Source organism: Pelodiscus sinensis, chromosome 24 (assembly GCF_049634645.1).
Source record: "Pelodiscus sinensis isolate JC-2024 chromosome 24, ASM4963464v1, whole genome shotgun sequence".
Classification (NCBI taxonomy): Eukaryota; Metazoa; Chordata; order Testudines; family Trionychidae; genus Pelodiscus; species Pelodiscus sinensis.
In genome coordinates, this window is record NC_134734.1 from 17,665,924 (window position 1) to 17,676,741 (window position 10,818).

Consider the following 10,818-nt stretch of genomic DNA (forward strand, 5'->3'; position numbering starts at 1 on the left):
TGTATTACCCTCTTCTCCCCACCGCTGCCGCGTCATGGGAGGCTCAGTACAGGGAGTTGGAGGGGTCCAATGTGACAGTACCTGTAAGAAATTTACATGTGGGATGGAGCGCAGGGGGCTCAGGATAGGGGATGGGATATGGGGGTTGCAGGAATCAGGGCAAGGGGCTGTGAGTGTCAGGGGTCTAGGAGTCAGGGTTGGGGTATATGAAGGGGCTCAGGACATAGGGTTCTGGGAGTAGAGGGGTTCAGAAATCGGGTGGGGTCTACCAACTCTGTTTGTTGCTTGCTGTTCCCCTTCCGTCACTATCAGGGATGCTGGCGTGCTGTGTACTTTCCTCTTGCTCCTGCTGGAGAGGCCCGTACTTTAGCCAGGAGAAAAGATTCAAACTTTTCTTGGTAGGAATCGCTGCTGGTTTCCTGAAATTCTGTTCTCCTTCCAGGCCGGTCTCTTTGGATCACTTGGCAGCAGAAGGCTGCTGCAAAGTTGGGCGTGGGGGGAGTGAAACGGGGGAGGTGGACCAAAAAAAGAAAAGCTGGAGGAACCAGACAGCGGATAATGCCGCTGAACTAAGAGAGAGAAAGTTGTGTAGCGTGGCTAAGATGGGATGCTTTGAGAACAGCCCCAAGAGATCTGCAGAGTGAATGAATGAGGTGTATTGGGTGACATTCACCAACGACAAAACAAGCATAAAATTCCCTAGCTCTTAGCACTTTTCATCCGTAGATCTCAAAGCGCGTCACGATCTTTTCATGTTTATTTCGCTATTCTAAGAAGCTGCAATCAGCGAGAAATGGCAAAACGTGATCATTTTAGACCATTTAAAAAATTGGACTGGGCAGTTCACCTGTCAGAAATCACTGGTTCCGCTTGCGGCATCCCCGCCCCGTGCCTCAGTTTCCCCCACATACTCTGTCTCCTCAGGCTGAACGCTCTTTGGGCCAGGGACTGTCTCTCAGCATATGTATGTGCAGTGCCTGAGTGCGGCTGGAGACTTTAGTTCAATTGTAAAGCACGTCAGCAAATAATGGACTCTAGATGCAACCTGATGGGAGACCAGGGCGCAAATCCAGATGTTTGAACAGCTGTGGAGCCAGCATGGAGTTAGTACCCAGGTTTGGGCTTCATCCCCTGATCAAACAAGAGTTTTGTGGGGAGGGTCATTTTCATTTCTCTAATTTTTTTGAGGCGAGCATGCTACAAATCTTGGTGAGACACCATGTCCTTCAGGTTTACATGGACTGTCCCAAGGGGGGATATGGGGCAGCACTCCCCCCCACAGTGCCCCAGGGGCAGGGCCTGGAGAAACGACCCATTGCAAGCTGCACCCATCCACCAAACTCCCCTCCCCAAACTCTGCCCCCGTTCCATCCTCACTCCACCCTCTCCCCTAAGCAACACCATCTGGGGATATACGGAGGATTGGTGCAGCAGCAGCAGGGGTCCCCACACACTCACCACTCAGGCACTGGGAGCTGGAGCCACCCAGAAGCCTGCTCTGCCCTGCCATGCCGCCCTTCCGGCTGATGTTCCCTGTAAGCTGGGGGCTTGTGTGGCTGCTCAGGAGAGATTCCAGTGGCACCCATCTGATTAACTAGCTTTGTGTTTCTCCTGGTGGTTCACATTCACACATGCCTTGGTGCACAGAACAAAATTTATTCCACACAAGAATGGAAAAAAAAATCCGCACATGGATGGAAAGAATAGAGGACACATTGCTCCTGGCCTGCTGCACCATGTGCCTTGCTTCTCCATGGGCAGCAAGAAGTGGAGCACGCTGGGTGCAGCTGGGTGAAGAGAGGGTGGCGTGGGAGCAGGTCTGGGAGAGGGTGGTGCAGGGCAGTGGGGTGGAGCAGGCTGCCCGGATTACGTCTACATTGCGCTCTCTTGTGCAAGAACATATGCAAATGAGCCGCGGTGATGAATATTGCCGTGCCTCATTTGCATACTTAATGAGCCACCATTTTTGCGCAAGGGGCTTTTGCACAAGAAGGAGCAGTCTACGCTGCTCCTTCTTGTGCAAAAACCCCCTCTTGCACAAGAGTCGTTCTACTGCTTCTTTTCAGGCAGAACGGCTCTTGCACTAGAAGGGGGTTTTGCGCAAGAAGGAGCGGTGTAGACAGCTCCTTCTTGTGCAAAAGCTCCTTGCGCAAAAATGGTGGCTCGTTAAGTATGCAAATGAGGCACGGCAATATTCATCGCTGCTGCTCATTTGCATATGTTCTTGCACAAGAGAGCGCAATGTAGATGTAGCCCAAGGGTATTTCAAAATCAATTATTTTTGGAATAATAATTCCCAAAATAACTATTTCAAAATAGCACGTCCACCTTACAGGGAAGACTCAAAATTTTTCCAAGGCAGGCTCCCCTAATGGGGACACGCTACCTCGATTTAGAGCCCCAGGAAGCACTGGGGAGGAATTCCTTTGAATGGCCCTGGGGAGCTGCTATTTCCAAATAGCAGCAGTGGAGGGTCCACACTACCGCGATTCCGAAATTCAAAAACAGGCGTTATTCCTCGTGGAATGAGGGTTTATTATTCCGGAAGAAGAAGCCAGTTATTTCGAAATAATTTCAAAATAATGGGCTTGCTGTGTGGACGCTCACCTTGTTATTTCGAATTAACGTGAGTTATTTTGAAATAATGCGAGTTTTAAGTGGTTGGTGGGTTCTTCCAGCAGCGCTGTCTGCTGCTTTGCCTTATCCGTCCCAGCAGAGGGCGGTGTTGATTGCCAATGGGAAAGCAAGGACCCAAAGCTTCTCTTTCCAGACTCCATATGCCAATTTGGGTGTTCTTGAATCTTCACCATGGGGGATTGGCAGACACACCTCCCAACGGGTTCTGCAATTGGTTCACGGCTGTGAAATTGTCAATGGGCTGCATTTGCTGTGGGAGGGGATTTAGAGAGTTTGACTGATATGGAAATATCTAAAAAACCCAAATAGTCTAGTAGCACCTTAAAGACTAACAAAACATGTAGCTGGCATCATGAGCTTTTGGGGGGAAAACCCACTTCCTCAAATGAGTCATCTGAAAAAGTGGATTTTTCCCCCCTAAAGCTCATGATGCCATCCACATGTTTTGTTAGTCTTTAAGGTGCTACTAGACCAGTGGTCCCCAACCATTTGAGGTTGCCGGGCGCCAGGGGGCGTGGCCGTTCGCCCGCCGGGCGCCAGGGGGCGGGGACACTTGCACGCCCGGGGGCGGCCCCCTCCCATAGTCGCATGCCCGGGGGCAGGGCCCCCCCATAGCCACGCACCCGGGGCCGGCGCTCCCCCCGCCAAGCGCCGCGTGCCCGGGGCCAGCGCTCTCCCCCCCAAGCGCCGCACACCCGGGGCCGGCGCCCCCTGCAAGCACCCTGCGCCCAGAGCATGGGCGGCCAATCCACGGCGCTCCCGGGGCCGGCGCTCACCGTGTGCCATGTGCCCGGGGCCAGGCCAGCCCCGAGCACTTGGCGGGCGCATACAAATGCCCCCGCGGGCACCATGGCGCCCGTGGGCACCGTGTTGAGGACCACGGTACTAGACTGTTGTTTTTTAAGTTTTTCCTGTTACAGACTAACTCGGCTACCCCTCTGAAGCGTATGGAAATATCTGTGGGACATCTAACAGAATCCTCCAGACTTGGCAAAACTGAAAACGTGCTACTTTTCTGTTTTCAGCAAAATGAACTAGTTGAAAAACAAAACCCATGGGTTGGTTTTTGGCGCATGAAACCTGGAATGTTTTGAGAAAATGTGGGGTAAAACTTCATGTTCTTGGTTGCCAAAAACCACCATTTCTTCCTGGTTTTCAAAGAGCCGTGTAGACTGGTCTAATTTCCTGATAACGCTAGATTCTGTCTTGGTGCTACCAGAAGTGGAACATCTGGAAGGAGAGGAATTTGCAGCTGGATGTGGCCAGGACTGGCTCGAGCCCTTTTGGCACCCCGGACCCAGGCACGCAGCGCCGACCGTGGGCACACGGCGCATGCACGGGCCTGCCACGGCCTCTGGCGTGCTGCCCGGGGCCTGCCCACTGGTGAGCACGGTGCATGTACTGCCCAGCCTGGCCCGGCCAGCACTGCTGGCACATGCGCCGGGCCGTGCAGGGCCCTGCAGCCATGGGGGGAAGGGCTCTGCTGGCCGGCGCCACGGGGATGGGGATAGGGCCGGCGTGGCGGGAGCTGGGCGCGCGGCGCCTGATGGCAGCTATAAGGGACGCCGCATGCCCCTTACATCTGCCATCAGGTGCCCCCCATCGGTTGGCGCCCTGGGCAGCTGCCTGGCTCGCCCATGCCTCAGTGCAGCCCTGGATGTGGCTGGGATGCCCAGAATGGGCAGGGACAGGCTTTTACCATGGATGGATGAGACGCTAACCCCCGCCCCTCTTGCTTCAAGTGCACCAGCAGTTTGCAATCTAGCCATGTCAGCACCGGGCCAGGAGGCCCTAGGTCAAGGGCGGGCAATAGATTTTGGAAATTGGTCAAGGGCAGCGCTTTTCTATGGAGGGGGCTGGGGTGGAGCTTGGGTGCAGAAGGGAGCTCAGGGTAGGTGACTGGGGTGCAGGAGAGGGCGTGGAGTCTGAGAGGGAGTTTGGGTGAAATGGGGTGGTGGCCTGAGGTAAGGGTTTGGGGGGCAGGAGAAGGTGGGGTGCCAGAGACAGGCTCTGGCCAGGAGGCCCTTACCTAAAAGGCTCCCTGCCAGAAGCCCCAGGCCCAAAATGGCTCCATCCCTGAGGGTCCCAGCAAGGTGGGCTGCGGCCCAGGCTTGGTGGGCTGGGTTCGGCCTGTGGACCGTATCTCGCCCACCCCTAGGTCATGCCTGGTTTGCCTGAGACAGTACAGGCCAAGATTCTCCCATCTCTACTGTGCAGAGACCTCCCGAATAATCCCAACGCACGTCGCTCGCCATGCTCCAGGCCCCAGGACAGAAGGGACCATTTTCACCCATCTACAGCTGCGGCTCTCCCAGCGGCATCCGCCTCCCTCCCCTAGGGAACGCCGTCCCGTGGCAAGCTGGGCTGCCCCGGCTCACACTGCCGTTGGCGCCTCTGCTTGGGTGCTCGTAGCGGCAACGTTGGGTGTTCCCGGGAGCACAGTCTGCCAGGTTCTTTCTGGCACCTCCGTGCGTCCCAGACTCTGCTGCTGCCAGCGCCACGGCTGAGGAGACAGGGTCTGAAGAAGCAGGCGGTGGCTGGGAGGGAGAGCGCGGCATGGCATGAAGGCAAGGTAAGCACAGGGAGGTGAGATGGGAGCTGGTTTACGCCAGCCTGGCCCGGCAGGGCAGAGTGAGGATTCTACCGCAATCGGGAATGGGGTTAGAACAGAGCGAAGGGGAAGCTGGCTTGGGGGGGGGGTTATAGCCTTCATCCTGTGGGTTTGTAGTAGCGGATTTCTACCCTCCTCACTCTCATCTCCCCAGGGAGATCTCTGGGGCCCCCAAAACACACCTGAACCCCTCCCCAGAGAAGTAATTCAGACCAACTTCCTCAGCCACCTAGCACAATCCAGTTCTTTCTCTTTTCATTCTTATAGAATCATAGAATACTAGGACTGGAAGAATAGTGATAGAAATGTAGCCGTGTGAGTCTGGGGTAGCTGAAGCAAAATGCAGGACAATGTAGCACTTTAAAGACTAACAAGATGGTTTATTAGATGATGAGCTTTCGTGGGCCAGACCCACGAAATCTGAGGAAGTGGGTCTGGCCCACGAAAGCTCATCATCTAATAAACCATCTTGTTAGTCTTTAAAGTGCTACATTGTCCTGCATTTTGCTTCAGGACTGGAAGGGACCTCGAGAGGTCATAGAGTCCAGTCCCCTGCCCTCATGGCAGGACCAAATACTGTCTAGACCATCCCTGATAGACAGTTATCTAACCTACTCTGAAATATCTCCAGAGATGGGGATTCCACAACCTCCCTGGGCAATTTATTCCAGTGTTTGACCACCCGGACAGTTAGGAAGTTTTTCCTAATGTCCAACCTAAACCTCCCTTGCTGCAGTTTAAGCCCTTGTTCTGTCCTTTTTCATTCACACTCATCCTTCTCTTCTGTTTTTTTCTTTTTCATTCTCACAATTTTATTTTCTCTTTCCCCTTCCTACCTCTCTTCTTTCTTTCTTTCTTTCTTTCTTTCTTTCTTTCTTTCTTTCTTTCTTTCTTTCTTTCTTTCTTTCTTTCCCCCTACCTCTCCCCACCACTCCCAACGACTGTTTCCAAGCAACCCCCTTTGATCTCCGTGGGCCCGGAGACAGGCAAACGCTCTAGGATCCTGAGGGCTGGGGAGTTCCTTGTTGTAAGAGGCCTCTCTCTGTCGCCTTGGGAAGTGGGGGGCTGGTGGGGGGAGGGGCTCTCCGCTCCAGAGGCCCCAGGCGGCACAGGCAAGACTAGAATTTCAAAGGCTCCGCAGCGCTCTTTCTAGCCAGCGTGGCTCTAAGTCACAGAGAGACTTGGCAGTGCAGAGCGGAGAGTCCCAGGGCTGGCTGGACATTTGGAGGGGAAGGTGCTCAAGAACAATATCCAGAGATCCAGCTTTATCGGGAGAAGAATCCCCTGTGTGGTTTGCAAGCCAAATGCATTTTTTCGGCTATAAAGATTTTTTTGAGTTGGGGGAAGAATCAGGATGCATAGGAATTTACATCTCTCAAAAACTTTACCGGTTTGCCCTAGCTTGTCTAGCAGCTCACGTTGTCCTCCCTTTACAGGTGGGGAAACTGAGGCATGGAGAGGCTAGTGAGCTAGTAGCAAAAGCAGGAATTCAACCCAGGGCTAAGTATAGAGATTGGAGCCAAATTAACAAGGAGGGTGGTCCTATGCCTGGATTCCTAGCCTAGGTCTTGGGAGATTTGGTATCCCTGTGTGGGCCTGGCCAAGTCACGTAGTCGTTCTGTGCCTCGGTTTCCCCATCTATGCAATAGAGGTAACCCCAGTGCGCTGCCTCAGAGAGGTGTTGTGCAGATATAAACATCTTAAGCATTGTGGCAACGAGGCCATAAAAGTATCTGAGAAGGAGACGGATTTGCTATTGGTTGGGCTGAATGAAACAGGAGACTTTTGGGAAAAAAAATCAGGAAAATCATTGATAAGAACTTTGAAGTTTTCCCCTGGCAATCTTTTTAATTTCAAAAAGAATTCAAAATGAATTGAAACGTTGATTTTAAAAGATAAATAAATGAAGGGAACAACTTGGAAAATGTGTCTGAATTTCCTCCCACTTTTGTTTCCCTGGATATTGTTTTTCTCTTTATCTCCGGAGGAGGGACACATGATTCATTCCTTTTCCAGAGCCCTGTGTAACATGAGTTTGCTGGGTTCTCAGCCTGGTTTCCAGCATTAAGGATTTTGTGAGATAGGCATCAACTGAATCCTAACACTTCTGCTGAGAACTTCCCCCTGACTTTTTCTCCCTTTAATTTCACTGTAACAAGCCCAGGCAGGGACGGATTTACAAGGAAACATACCGGGCTCTGGCACAGGGCCCCCTTAGTGACATGGGGCCCTGTGGGGCTGGGCAGTCCAGCACCAGGTCCAGCACCCCCACCCCCACCATGCAGGATGCAGCTGCTCTGTGGGTGGGGAGAGCCAGTCCCTCTACAGCAGTGGTCCCCAACCTTTTGGGGTTGCTGGGCGCCTGGAGGCCGGGCCGCTCATGCACCGGGCGCACGGAGGCGGGGACACACACATACACACATGGAGCTGGGGCCACCCATGCACTATGCGCTCCTGCGCCGTGCGCCCAGGGCAGGGGGCTGCCCATATGCCGTGCGCCCAGGTCTGGAACATCCCATGTGCCGCACGCCCGGGGGCAGGGCCGCCACCGCCCATGTGCTGCGCACCAGGGGCCGGTGCCACCCCTGTGCTGCACACCCAGCTGGGGGGGCTACTCATGCTCTGTGCACCCAGGGGCAGGGCTGCCCATGCTCCGCGCGCCGGGGGGTGGGGCCAGCCCTGATCACTTGGCAGGCACACTGAAATGGCCCTGTGGGCACCTTGGCACCCACGGGCACCACGTTGGGGACCACTGCTCTACAGAGAGGGCTGCGTGGGAGCAGGAGAGCAGGGAGCCTCACCTGCAGGCTGCAGCCTCAGGAGAGCCAACGGGAGGCGGCGAGCAGTGTGAACCCAGGCTGGAAGGTATCAGAGGAGCCCAGGGCAGCTGCACAGCCGGCCGGCGAAAAGCGTCGCTTCTCCCTGGCCGCTGTCCATGCTCCTCTGACACCTTCCAGCCTGTGTCCCTGCTGCTGCCTGTGGGTGAGGGGGAGAGGGGCTGGGAAGCCCGGGGCGGAAAAGGGGGGCACTCAGGTGGCCGATGGATCTGTGCCCCCCCCCCTCATTTTTAGGTAGAGCACATGCCCACTTCTCCAGCAGGGCCACAGAGGCTACGTCTACACTGCCAGTTTTCTCCGCAAAAATATGCTAATGAGGGACTCATTTGCATGAGTCGCAATCTCATCTGCATATTTTCTGCCGACCCGTTTTTGCGCTAGGATTTTTTGCGCAAAAAAGGAGCAGTGTGGCTGTTTTCTTTTTGCGCAAAACCCCCTTTTCCCGCAAGATCGGTAGACCTCCTTTTGGGGGGCATAAGGATCTTGTGGAAAAAAGGGGGGGGGTTGTGCAAAAAGAAAAAGTCCACACTGGTCATGTTTGCGCAAAAACCCCTAGCGCAAAAATGGATCGGCAGAAAATATGCAAATGAGATAGTGACTCGTGCAAATGAGTCCCTCGTTCGCATATTTTTTTCTCGAGAAAATTCAGTGTAGATGTAGCTTGGGGCACCTGACGCTGTCCTCCGCGGCCATGGAGATTATGGGGGGGGGGCGTGGTTTAAACTGCTCTTATCCAAAGAACTGTCCAAAAGTCAGCGAATGGGACAAAGAACATTTGGAAAGGCCATTAAGCCGTCCACCACTCTGCAATTTTCAAGTGGTCTGTGAAAAAAAAAAAAAGTCGGACTATAAAACGATCCAAGCACCTCCCTTGATTTTCATTTACTTCTTATTACTTCTGTAGCGCCCCCTCTCCACCTGGTTACCTTCTTTTAGAGCCAATCTCCTTTCAGGTTCGGATGGATCGGTCTGGGTTCTTCTGGATCCCGCCACCTACTCAATTTTATTCTTTCTGATTGATGTACTTGGCGGTGCCTCCACCCCCCTCACTCCTTCCTAGCAGGGTCACCAGGGCAGCTTGGGAGGAAAATTCTAGCCCAGGATAATCCCCACATATTTGCCAGATAGTTGGAGACTCCCAGAAAATAACACAAACACATGCACTATAATAAACACAATGATATTAAACAGGAGACAATTAGAACAGAACAGGGTAAAACACTATTTTTAGGGTCACCGGTGCCCAGCGACTGTGAGGTTAGTGTCCTGTTGGTACGCGTACTTTGTTGGGGCCCTTGATGACTGTTGACCACACAATCCTTCTCTGCAGTGGTTTAGCAGTGGGGCTGACTAGGTCCAGTACAGCCCAAAGGACTCACAAATGGGAGAAGATGGTAAATCCCTCCACAGTTTAATATGCTGCAGGTAATAAAATCCCCAAACAAATTCCCTGACTTACTAACTAAAAATTGGTGCACTTACACACTCCATGAATGAGCCTCAGGTTGAGAGATGACTCCGTCACTGCAAAGGGCTGCTCTCTTCTCACAGGGGTCCTCTTCACGCAGGAAATAGGCTGCTTCAGTCCCAGAATTTCCCCTCCCCGCGAAGGGGTGCAGGGCTCAAGATGCAGACCACACAACTGCACCAAAATTCAAAACTACAGCCTCCCAGCATTCAGACCCACCCAGCAGGCAGCAGCCCTGAACTTGCTGCTAGAGCCGAGCTCACCATGTGGTGACTCCTCTCACCCAGGGAGCTGGAGCCTACTCAGCCTGGCTGGGGAAGCCTCCCAGCAAACTCCACAACTGGGAATCAACAGGGGAGACATAAACCCAGCGGAGGGATCCTGCCTTCAGGTCCCTAGAGGCCAGTTCTCAGGGGGATCCCTGCCTGCAGGCCTGGGGCTTACTAGCTCCCACACAGTCAGTCCTCCCCTTTCCCTGGCTGGCTCCAGACTCCTCCAACAATGGTCTCTCCTTCCCCCTGGGGGGCATCTCACTCCCCATGGGTTGCCGGGCAGACTCTGGCCCTGGTAGGGAGGGGGAGCCAAGGCAAACTCAGAGCCTCTCCCTGAGCTGCCAGCAGACAAGGCCCCGGGAATCCAAGCAATCTCCTTGGGGGTTACACTTCTAATAGAAGAGGAAGAGGAAGAAAAAAGAATGAAAAATGGGAGAGGGGGCAGAAAGAGTGAAGGTTCTTTCTCTTGGCGGGGTCCGGGAGAGGGGGGCCCAAAATGTAAACTGAGCCCAGGGCCCCACTAACCAAATCCGCCACTGAGCCATGTGAAAAGACCCCAGGCAAGGCCACCAGTATCCCAGCCTTTAATGGGGAGTCAGCGGTGTCCACATCTCCTATCAACTCCTCTGCCGAGGGGTGAGTTTCAATTGCTCCTGGCCTCTAGCGGACAGCGGATTAAGGGAACTGACAGAGGCATAAGTAACCGGTTATGGTGATTAGCGTTAGTCTAGCGCCTGTGATCGGGGCGCCGGTGTGCTAGGCGCTGTACGTACACATCACGAGAGAGACCTTCCCTGCTCCAGAGAACATGCCGCCTAAGCAGACAAGCCAATCGAAGGGTGGGAGGGGAAGCAGGCACAGAGGGGGCTTGCACATAGGCACCCCCGGGTCCTGACTCACACCCACTGCTTTGTGCATTGCCTCTTTTCATATTGATTTTCCTCCCCCCCCCCCCCCTCCTCCTGAGCCTTCTCTCCTGCCTGGGATACCCTG